At 37.0% G+C, this 12,375-nt stretch overlaps 1 protein-coding gene across 1 annotated transcript in view; it reads right to left on the minus strand.

Moving 5' to 3' along the window:
* BABAM2 (BRISC and BRCA1 A complex member 2) overlaps positions 1-12,375 on the minus strand; it is a gene marked incomplete at both ends in the record, with an annotated part of 152,943 nt that overhangs the window by 60,776 nt on the left and 79,792 nt on the right. The window lies entirely within an intron of this gene.

Here is a 12,375-nt window from a genome sequence, read left to right on the forward strand (position 1 = left end):
AAATCCACAAAAACAAACATAATAGTCAGTAATTGACATATTTTGGATGGAACACTATTTACCTACTATTTGTTCTTAGAATAGAATCCAGTATTTTTACAGATTTTTACCATTGAAGTAAAAGAAAAGGCTTTTCTGCTTGCCTTAACATACAATTATAACCAGATTGCCAATTGCACTATCTTTACATTACTGACATATTCTGGCAGGGATCAAGGCTCAAAAATACACTCAACCATTACAAGTATCTTTTTCATGGTGGAAGACATACTTATGTATGTACTGAATATTTTATTTCATTCTCTTTAGATAATGCTGCTTGAATAACTACAGTGAAGATGCTACAGAAACCTGTATCATGTGTCAGTGCACACAAATGCGTATAGCCTCAAGACAGTCCATATATACAGGGCAGCAATTAAGGACCATCACTAAGCAGGAAGACAACATTTGATCATAAAAGAAAGAGACTAATCCATTTCTAATTCTAATTTCATTTTATTTGGTGCAGACTGACAGTAATCTAAGGGAGTCTCTACTGGGTTCTAGTTTCCTAGTAATCAGCTCTTTCGGAAACACATTGATATATTCACAGATAATGATGATATTTGGTAATCAGTTATCCCAGAAGGATACTAGTATAAACATATTAAAATCTGTGCAAAACTTTACAGATCTGCAGATCAAAAACAAACAAACAAACAACAGTAAATGACTGGAAAACATTTTGTCAGTAGAACAGCACTAAGAAAATGGTGTGTATAGTACACTACTTGAATAATTTTAAGTCAAAAACATGTAAAGATCTAACAAAAAATCTCTGATATTCTGGTTGTAACTGAGACATTTGAGGCATGTCTTGTTAGAAATAATTTTAAAAAGAAAGAATATTTAAAATTCAAATACTACCCACAGCTGCCAATTTGACTATTTTAAACATGCAAGTTCTCCTTTACTCCCAAAAGAACTGCAACAGATTACTGTTGTAAAAGACTTTTCCACAAGTCATCTTGTTTTCATGCTATTGTTTAAGAGAATCATGTAATGACACCAGGTATTACAGGGCTATGTACATGCAGTACAAATGTAAATTGTCCAACATAAAACAAGAAGAGTATCAGAAAATAAAGATATATTAGAATGAAACAAAACCAAAACAGCATAAAGATATATTAGAATGAAACAAAACCAAAACAGCAAATCGTTTTGAAACCATCTCCTTTAATGGGCGAGTTACATAGAACACATTGCTTCTACAAGGCCTCAACACTGTATGCCTATAAATTCTAAACACCCCTACATTCTTGACTTTAAAGGGAGTCGGCTGTAGGACCTTGTTAGATGTTAATTAACAAAAAACAGGGAGTTGCCTTGGTGAAAAGTAAACAACATTTCAATTGCAGAGTCTGATGTAACATGGGTGGTTGCATCTAGACTCTACCATTAAACTATTAAATAAAATACGCTGAACAGGTTGGGAGAGAAACAAAAATAGAACGCTAGACTTTCATAGCATTAGTATAATGAAGAAACTTCTTTTTCCTAGCATTTTAAGTGCACTCCATTGGACACAAAGTACTCAGCAAGGCCAATTACATTGCCACAATCAGCATGGAGAAGCATGTTGAGACTAACTAAAGAAACCAAAATTTATGAAGGAGGCACGTGGACTTGACTCTTCATCTGGAGCTGGAATTAAAGAATGGTAGCTCGTGGATGAAGTGAAAAGAGGCTGTTCTATGATAACATCCTGGTAAATGGCATAGTGTTACAACATTGTATGACACTGGGAAGACAAGCAGCACAGCTTCAGTCCAGAGGGATCTTTACAAGCGCCACGACTGGGCCAAGTGAAACCTTGGGATTCTGAGACCGGACCTCCAAAGGAAGGTCTCCTCTAAGGAGGGCAGGCAAGCAGCAGGATGGTTCCTCAGAGAGGCTGTGGGATATCCTCTGCGGGAAGTGTCCAAGACTTGGCTAGACAAAGGCCGAGCTATACAAAACCTGACCTAGCGCTGGCAATAATCCCATGCCAAGCAGGAAGTTGGACTGGATGAGTCAGAGTTCATTTTGAAAAGAAACAATGTCGGAAAAAAAAAAGTAAAATACACGTTTTTAAGTGTTGTAAAATAATGTTAGACTGTTATAAAATAAAGAGAGAACAAAGGCACTGAAATTTAAGACAGTGCAAAAAGATTGTTGTGATCATGCTCTGATTCTGCCTATCACACAATTAAAAGGGTTGTTGGATTTTTACTGATCAAAGAGTGCCTAAACTTTAGATAAGACTTCCTTTGTCCTGATGTATGCTCATCACTCACCTCTCCTTGCAGTTTCTATGCCAACAGCAGGAAAAAGTTCTACCAGATATGCAAAGAGATAGAGGCTCACTGCTTAAAAATAATAAAAACATTTTCAGAGATCTGTGCAAAGTGAAAGAGAAATGGCCAAAAGAGAAAACAGAATACAAAGACAGAACTTAGGAAATTTAAAAAAGAGCAGCAGCTAGTGAGGGAAATTTAAATAGTAAGTATGTGAACAAAAACAGAGCATAAAACAAAAAACAAAAGGATTTGAGGCGGTTGGAATCAAGTTAAAATTTTCATTACAACTACAAACGAAATACAGACTGTCTTTTTAGCAATGGAACAAGTTAATATGATCACTGTGTAAATACACATACATGCCATCTAATCATTTTAACATTATGGAGTATAAGAAAAACAAAAAATATCTGGGAAGCCAACCAAAAATATGGCCTAAAGGAATTACCTCCTCAAGTTATATCAGCAGAGCACTATTTTCTCTAGAAAGGAGAGGTGAAGAGGAGCAATGGGCTGCTACTGAGGTATGCAACCTTCCAAGACAGACAAATGTAACACAGCTGTTTGGGTTATTATCAAATGCAAAAACAAAGAAAGGAAAGGAGAGAGAACAGCAGCCACAGTAAAAAGCAGAATTGCCTTTCATGCAGTACTTAACATATGGAATAAACAGTACTGAGGGAACACAAGGGAACAATTAGTATAAATGGTTTTGTAAATATCTTGGACAAATCCCAGAAGAAAATAATACTGAGGAAGACACTGACTAATTCAGAGGAGGGAAGGGGCCTCATGGCTCTTCTGGCCTCCTTATGTCCTTATGTGCCCTGTATTTATATTTGTGTGCTTGCATTATCCAGCATATAGGCTATTTAAGGTCAGAAAAGCATTGCTGTAGCACAGCTGCCTCCAGCAAGTAGAGCTTGACATCACTAACCACACAGAAGAGCACAGCTCTTTTATTGGCTTAAACAGCAAATATCTGCAAGCAGAATTGTTTCGCTCTATTTGTACAGGTTTTTCCACAGTGCTATGGTGCATGCAACTTTGGTATTGACAGAGTTCTGTTCACTGAAATTGTTAAATGGCTTCTTTCCTCACGTACTGTCAGTGGCCACTGACCAGAAACAAGCTGTGAGAATTTAGCTTTAATATCCAACAAAAAAATAAACTACATTTTCATACACTGAAGATTCAATTCCTGCCAAAATTTAATTTGCCTTTCTCTGCAGAAGGTTTGACACATAATACACACACATATCAAATATCACACATGAGATCTGAAACAAAATCCTACAACACTCCACTGACACACACGTATGTTTTCTAAAATATACATAACATATTCCAGACTTTTTCCATTAACACAGTGGCTACACAATTTGCAGAAGTAGTGAAGGACTAAAGTGGCTTATTAACCCACTGAAATGGAAGGGCATCAAAACACGGTTACTCCACGACATGGTTGATAACTGCCACAAAGAAAGTATTTTCCAGAACTAGGTAGATAGATACCTCAGTGACTGCACCAACCTCCTCCTCCCAACAACAAGAACAAAACAAACAAACAAACATGCCCAGGTGTGCCTCCCAGCATACAGGAGTTTGGCTCTTAATCACCCAGATCAAAGGCCTGGGGGAGTACATAAACTGCTCCCTGTCCAAGTGATCAGGGTTTCTCCCAGTGAAAATCAAGGTGCGAAGTGGCACTTTGTACATCCAGGTCTCGTCCTGATACCAGCTTTAAATTTGATGAGGGTGCAGAGACAAGTACCACAATTTAGTCAAAGCCTGTGGCAACTTGATGATAGCCAAAGAATTCACTGACAGACAGTGAAACACAGTTGGGAGCAGTAACACTCATTTTTCCATACAGAAGATGACCACAGGTACATTATTTTTTTCCCTGAATAATATGCAACTCCCTGGACGTAACCTCTAACTACCTCTGTGTTTCTTCCAAGCTGCAGATTAATGAGGCCCAGCCTGTTCCCAAGAAGTGTTGGTTGTAAAGGAAGATAAAATGTACAGAAGTCACGTGAAGCCCTGCTCTGTACAGTTTTCTTTTTAGCTGTCTCCATTTTCTGCACAAATCACTTTACAAGTTTTTCGAAAAGCGCAACTACAAAACACAAACTCTATTCCATTCAAATAAAAGCTTCTCTAAGTTGTGTACAATCTGCACTCTTATTTAAAGAAAGTTCAGGATGTGTTTTAGTTTCAAATTCATCAAAACCTCATTTTTGGGAATTACCCAAAAGTAACCTCTTAGGAAAAAGTTCTCAATATCTCTGAAGGGCGATCTGCTATAAAGGAACAGATTATTCAACACCAAGTTTCACAGGTGGGAATATGCTTTTTATACATACTTCCAGTGTAAGTCCAATATGCAAGAGCAAAAAGCAAACAGGACTTCAACTAAGATCCACACGAGATCCTAGTAGCAGTAGTAATAGGACATACTGTAGCCTTAACTGACATCAGCAAAATGATGAATCACATTCTTGACAATAATTTGGAAAAATGAAACCCAATGGTCATGATGCAAAAATCAACCACAATTTATTCCGTGGAAGTAGTGTCTTACTATGACAGATAATTAAGTAGGAACTAATTTAAAGAAGACTTCAAGATTAAAAAGTCACAGATTATGGACAGAAAAGTGGGAGGTGAAAAGCAATAAAAATCGAGGTGGTACTTAGTACTGCTGTGGAGTGGAGAAGTTTAGATGAAAATAACTGGATGGAAGTGGTAGGATTCTAGCTTTAGGCTGAAGTGTGACTTAAGAGAATGAGGAAGCATAACATGTGAGATGCTAACTGCATGGAAAAACAGTGTTTGAGAAATGGGAATAGAACAGGAGAAAATACAAAGGTTGTGAAAACTGCTTCTCAGAGGTGTCTAAACGCCCTTCTCAGCTACGTACACTGAAATACGTGTTTTCAATCTAGCCAAGCTTGCAGGATAGAAGGATTAGATAGATCAAAAAGAGTCCAATGTAGGAAGTTGTGAACCATGAAACAAGAGACTTGTGTTCTGTTACTGACTCTGCCTTTAACTTTCTGGGTGACAGTAATTTCCATTAACTATCACTTTTGCTCCAAAAAGGTATAATGATAATGACCTCTCTGTTGTACATATGAGCTCAAATACATTATATGCATTATTAGCTAGACACTCCTTCTGAGTTTGTGATCTGTATAAACGATTGTTAATTTCACAAAGAAAACTTTTCTTGGTTATAAACCAAAGGAATCCCCCATCACTACTATGCTTAGAAAGACTCTTTCTTAACTGCAAGTTAAAACAACCCAGCCACCTTTAATGTTCTTCTAGAACACCTTGTCTCCTCCCCACTGGTCCCTCCTTCCCCAGTTTCCTTGCACTGCAGCTACTCCATGTCCTCCTTGTACCACACTTCCAACATCACCCAAGGTACCCACTGAAAAGGCAGCACACAAGCCAGGGAAAGAAAAATACCACAACAGCAATGAAAACTGACGTGCTTGGCCTTGGCTTATTTTAATTCTGTGTTTCACGCGTTTTAGCAGTTGGTTTGAAAATCCTTAATTTTTCAGTTATGAGTGTTCAGGGGTTTGCACTTACTGAACATTAGCATCTGGAAGGAAGCACTAAAAGTAGCTAACTTTTTATTAAATGTTTTAAATAATAAAATAGGAAAAGTCTGAAGATAGAATACCATAATGTGCAGCAGCTTGCAATTACAGTGAAGTTCTCTGAAAACAAATGACTGAGTCACCACATTCAGAAAGTAAGCCACATATCCCAAACATGCAAAAATCCACTTCAGTAAAGCAGATTTTGTAACAAGATAATGTCATATTCTGTACCAGTGGCTTCTGAATTACAAGAACTGGGAAAAATATACACATGGCAACAATAGCAGTTTCAAAGAATACTCTAGGAAACCTGTGTCGAGGAAATGGTTGAGTAAAAGTACCTTTCTCTAATCACAGCATTTGCTGCCAAGGCAAATTCTAATTAACTCACTGTGGCTACCATTTCTCAGTTTTGGTAATTAATATGCAGTTAGAACTGATACCGTTGACCAACAAAACCTCAACTTTGAGCTTCAAGAAAAATCCTCTGTAACCTACTCATGTGATTACATTTAAGGATAAATTGCCAGGAGTCTCAGTTTGTGGAAACCTCAATTCACAGACTCCATTCAGCTGTAACTGACCTAGACAAACTCAGAGTTAAGTTTCCTCACATATAGATTCTACAATTCTGTAGGACTTAATTTTTCCATTGCACTTTGAAGAAACACCTGCTAAGGTATTTTTTAGGGTAGCATTTAACCCCAGTTAACAAACCTTTGCTCACTCTATTACCGCTATATTTGCAATTTGGAGTAAAAAGAAATGACTTCTTTCAAATCTCTCTGGTCAGCCTAACTAATTTTACAGCAGTCACTTCAGGGAATTCACACTGGCTCCAGAGCTAGCCCTTATAGTTCTGCAGAATAAAAGACTGTACGTTAAGAAACAAAACATTCCTAATAATTTCTACGTAAGAAAAAAACCAAAAAACTGTCATCTGCAGCAAACATATTTTAGTACAAACATGGATATACTCTGCTCAGCAGGCTTCCTTTCCCCTATAAAAACATCTCAGGAAACAATGATGAAATCTGCTATGCATGCTCTAATGTGCTGGGAAAATAGCTGAGAAAGGCACTTAAGTACTATGCACCAAGGATGTCAGAATGGCAGTGAAATACCCCTCAGCGTATGCCACAGTAAAGCCAAAAATACTTGATGTATCAATAAATAAATAATGCCTTTGTGAAAACAGAATGATTCTCAGTATCAAAGTAAAGGACACATAATCCAAACAACTTCTAGAAAACAATTAACAGAAAAATTCCAACTGCAAATACAAGGTCAGATTTCAGATGTATTAAATACCGTTCCAGCTAGTAACTGAGACAATAGTAATTCCCAATCTCATTGCTAAAATTAGATCTTTTCTGGAAATATTCAAGACCTGCCTGGATGTCTACCTGTGCAGCCTGCCTAGGGGGCCTGCTTTGCCCTCCATTGGACTTGATGATCTCTGGAAGTCTCTTCCAGCCCTTACAATTCTGTGATTCTGACCAATTAAAAATGCTTCTGACAACCTCAATGTACAAGGATTCATCTGATGATATGAGCAGCAGTAAAGATCCAGGAACAACTTTATGAATAGTACTGCGTAATGTCCAAAAGAAACATTACTTTGTTTCCTTTGTCCCCCCTCTGTTATCACTCTTGTAGGAGATAAAAACACCTACAAGCAGAGTGATACCACAGAAAAAAGGTTGAGAATATTTTAGAAGAGTGCAGTTTTATGACGGTGCTTCAGAATGACTGTGTTGACAGGGATTATTACAATGAAACATGTTATACTCACAGCAAGGGCCTGTATGCTTAATTAGGGTATCCTAAAATAAACTATATAAACTATATAAACGAAATAAACTATATGCATACTGGTGAAAAAATGCAACAACTCAGTGGAAAGATTTTGTATCTGAAGGAAGAAATGCTTTTATTCAAATTTTTGAAGAACCTTCCACTCTAGTCAGAAATACGTAGACAAAAGGGAATCAGAGAAGGTTGCCTTAAAACCTGTTTTTCTTTTGAAATTTCTCTCAATTTTCCATGTATATTTTTCTGCTTTACAAAAAATCCTTCGAGATGTAAAATAAGTATTGCAACATGTAAAAATACACATCTGTCAGATTACAAAGAGTAAGCTAACAAAACCCCAGGAAAGACACAAATCTGCAGAAGTCTCTCTAATCAGAACCCCATCAGGACAATTGCAATACCACTGCTGTCATATTACAAATTAGATGAGATAGAACTATGAACAAAGGAGACTCTGCCATCAGAAGGCTACAGTTTAAGAAGACTGGACTGATGGGTATACGGCAAAGGTAGCAGTCAAGAGATTTTACCAATTCATTGGCCAGGCCCTGTGAGGAAAGGCATGACCAAACTGGGCTTACTGGAAGATAGGGCCCTGCAAAATCAATAACAACTCCAGCTTCCTTTGTCTGCAAAGATGCTCTGGGATTTGAAGAAGTCATGGACTGCATTGGTTCTCTGCTAACAGTTGCAAAGAAATCATGATTTTGGAAGAATAAATCGTGCGTTTGGAAGTTTTAACTTGTCAAACAGAAGACCTTGCTTCTATCTTCTACAGACAGATAAAAAGGCATTAATACAACCAATTATGTAGAGACAGTATACTTCCACTTACTGTAAGACAGTAGGCTTTGACCAGTGACATGCAATCACCAGTATGGCACACCAGCATGAGGTGAAGCCCTTCACAGTGCCCCTGCAACTTGGCATCTCAAATGCAGCAAGAGACAAATCCACCACATGCTATAAATGGAGAATACTTTCGTCTTTCAGCTCCCAGCAACCACAACAGAAGGGATAGTTAAGAGATGGGAAATAATACCTCAAAGCAAATGCACATAGTTTATTTTCTCTCTCTTCAGACCTTTTTTTCATTGGGGAAAAACAGATAGAAACATTCAAAGTCTAAAAGTTCAGACTAGCTTCTTGTTATTTTTCCTTGTCCATACGAGAAGGTTAAGCACAGTTGCCGAACTTCAAATTCCATCCTCAGTCACGAAGAACACTCTGGCACAGCTCCCAGACTCGTAAAAAATGACCACTTCAGTCCCTAAAGCATGGAGCCTGATCCACTAAGGCAAAACAAGTTCTACTGACAGCTGGTTTTCTTAGCATATTCACATCCATGTATTTATCATAGAAAAGCCCTCCAGGACAACAGTGTTTATTACAGGATTATTTCTGTGAATCTAGGGAACGAAGAATCTACTGAGCAGCAGTGTTTCTACTCTTATTTCTTTTTTCTTAAAACGTGAACCAAGATAAACCCGCTTTATTTATTTCTTTATTAACATGGACTACCCATGAAGATTAAAAAAAGACATAAAATTTGGTTTTTATCATGAAAAAATATAACTTCTGATCCACATTAATGTGTAGCACACTGACAAACAATTTAATATAGAAATTAGCTGTTCAGACTCTTTCCCATTTCCTGGATTTAGATTCTGGTGACTTTAAGCAGATGAAAAACAAAGATATAACAGATTTTTAATCATAAGTTTCCTATCCATAGGGATACCTAGTCTTCTACCACTGAGAAAGATAATTTGAGCAAGCAAAAAGTGTTATAGCAAGAGACTTTATGAATAATGCATAGAAATAAGGCAGAGACATAAAAGGTAATTAGTCCAGCAGTTCCTCACTATGCAGAGGAGTGTGCACAACAGTGCAGGCAAAGCCTCAGAATACCTGTTTTCCTAACCTAGCAGGGGGAAGAGGTCAAATGGATCAGCACGTGGGGAACTTTGGGTACTGATGCTGCTCAACTCTGAACATTTCCCCAAAGCAGAACAGCTGAAAGTTGGGGATGAGGAGCATCCTGTGACCACCTCTGCTCTCAGAGCAGGAAGGAGGACTAGCTACGCACAAATGGATGCTGACAAGCACCATCCTCTCAAGCTGGGTGGCCTGTCTGTGAGGTTTACCAGCATATCATTTTCTCCAAAAGCGTGCAGGAACTTGTTATTATGATACTATGGAAGTGCTGCTGCTTGCTTGTTTTTGTTTTGTTTTTTTTTTTCTTTCTGGTTGTATTTACATATATTATATATAACTGTAACGTATAATCAGTATCCCATGTGTCACTCTGACTGAATCTACCTTTAAAAATAATTAAAAGCAACTGTTATTAGCTCTGTGTCTGTCTACTGATGCAATGTAATGAAGAATAAGAATTGTTAAAGAAAATAGAAAACATTTATAAATGATTGATTTCAAAGGAAGGATATATTGACAAGAAATTGCGGATAACATGTTTTAAATGATTGGTATTTAAAGGAGTGCTTTTAAATGCAGACGTTTTAATGAAAGAATTAAATCACGCACAGTTATGTTTAACTGTTGTTGAGATGTTTACAAAACAACAGGCTTCCCAACCCTACGAGCTGGTTTTGAGGGTTTTTCGTTTGCTTGTTTTTCAATTGTAAGACCTGGGCTTAACACTCCTTGCAATGAAGTCAATGGAATACCAACATCGACACCTGTACAAGCAACAATACCTTTGCACTGCATTTTTATCTCCCACTAAAAGACAACCTTTTTCAAATCTAGCATCTTATCTCCAAACCATAAAAAATGGGTATTTCCCTGATTTCACAAATCTCTTTGAGAGTCTCTGGCAATGAGCAATCAGTCTTACCAGTACTATGTTTACCATTCACCTAAAAATAGATCAAATGTGCTTTACAATAACACTTCAAAACAAAAACACTATATTCATATTGCTAGGGTCCAAATTTGCTGACAAGATCTGTGGGTAAGTGTCATTTTTAGAAAATGCAACGTAGCAACACATACTTATATGGTGGATCACAAAAGCAATGAAATCTCTTGGGAAAGCTGGAGATAACTCACTTTACACAGACAGTTCATTCTTATTTCTCTCCAAAGTTGAAGCATTTTTGTTTGCAAATGTTTTTTTATACATCAAGACAATGCTATTCCTGTTTGCTTGTTCTTCCTAAGGTGAACAGAATTAGTATAAACAAAATAATTGTGGGAATTTGGTATTTTTCCTGTTTTATTTAATACTTGGGAAGGTTATGGGTGGAACTGTCGACTACTAATTATTCTACCTCAAAATCTGATGCATAAAAAAAATACACCAGTAATTTGCTTACATGGTGCTTGTAGATGCAATTATTGTTAGCAGCGGGGAAGAACTTTCATAAGCAGAACACAATTCAAATGTAAAATGCCATGGCCTCAAGTCATTAAAATTAATCCTCAGGGCCCTTTGAGGCTTTTTGTACTTTTGGCAAAAAGTATAAAGAAGTACGCATTGTTGCTTCAGTTCCCAAACATTGGAAAGTTAAATATCTGGACTGTCAGCCTCTGCTAAACAGAACAGAGATTGGTTTGGGAAAGAGCAAAAGACAAATGTCTCTTTGTTATTATAGCTCAATTGAACAAACACTGAAAACATACCTATGCATTTTTTCACAGAACAAAAAGTAACTGGTATAATACAGGAAAGTGCAGCAGCTCACAATCAAGCAAATCTCCTTCACTGGAATTACATTACATTATGCCATGAAACAGTAAAAGCTGATTACATTAACACCGCATTAGGTTACTTTGAAAACTAACATAGTGAACGTGAATCATAGGTAATCAATCTCATTCCCTCTCAGCTCTTAGGTAAACTACAGCTTACCAATGTCCAGACACCATGATGAACATTTTTAAACAAAGACAGACTGAAACAGAGCCATGCTTTCTGGGTGCAGTATCTCCAAGATTGATATACAGATACCGTAAGAAGGCATGGCATGAAACTACAGGTAACACTGGCATGATTTTAAAGTGACTTTGTAAGATCTAAATTATAAAGCAATAAATATGTCAGACATATCAGGTACGTATTAACACCATCCAAAAATCATTCTGTTATACTGCTGTACATAGCACAATTAAAATCAGATGTTCTTCAGCGCACTGAAACAAAATACAATATTTTATGGAAAGCAAAGTGCACTTTTGTATTGCTACTCTGCTCTGCTACTCAAGAGGTTAAAATCTTTCTAATGACACTACTGGAAAATGGAAAAAATCAGCAATACATTAATTAGCACTAAGGTCATTTACATATACCTGGGTGGCCTAAAACACAGTTAATAGTCAACATGTGACTAGAGCTGAAAACACAACAGAAACCAGTGACAGCTCATTTGCCATTAGCAGCAGTTGAGAAAAGAATCCTTTGGAACATTGATGGATAACTACATGTTTGAGTACAATTATGCTCTCAACTTTTGATAAAAGGTAGTGAATTGACACAAATATAAAAATTGAAAGGTTGCTAAGCATCTTATTCACATGCATGTATATGAACAGGTGTGCATGTAATATACATTTTCTTAAATAAAAAAAGTAGGAAATCTTTTGTCTTTATC

This window comes from Tetrao urogallus, assembly GCF_951394365.1.
Source record: "Tetrao urogallus genome assembly, chromosome: 2".
NCBI lineage: Eukaryota > Metazoa > Chordata > Aves > Galliformes > Phasianidae > Tetrao > Tetrao urogallus.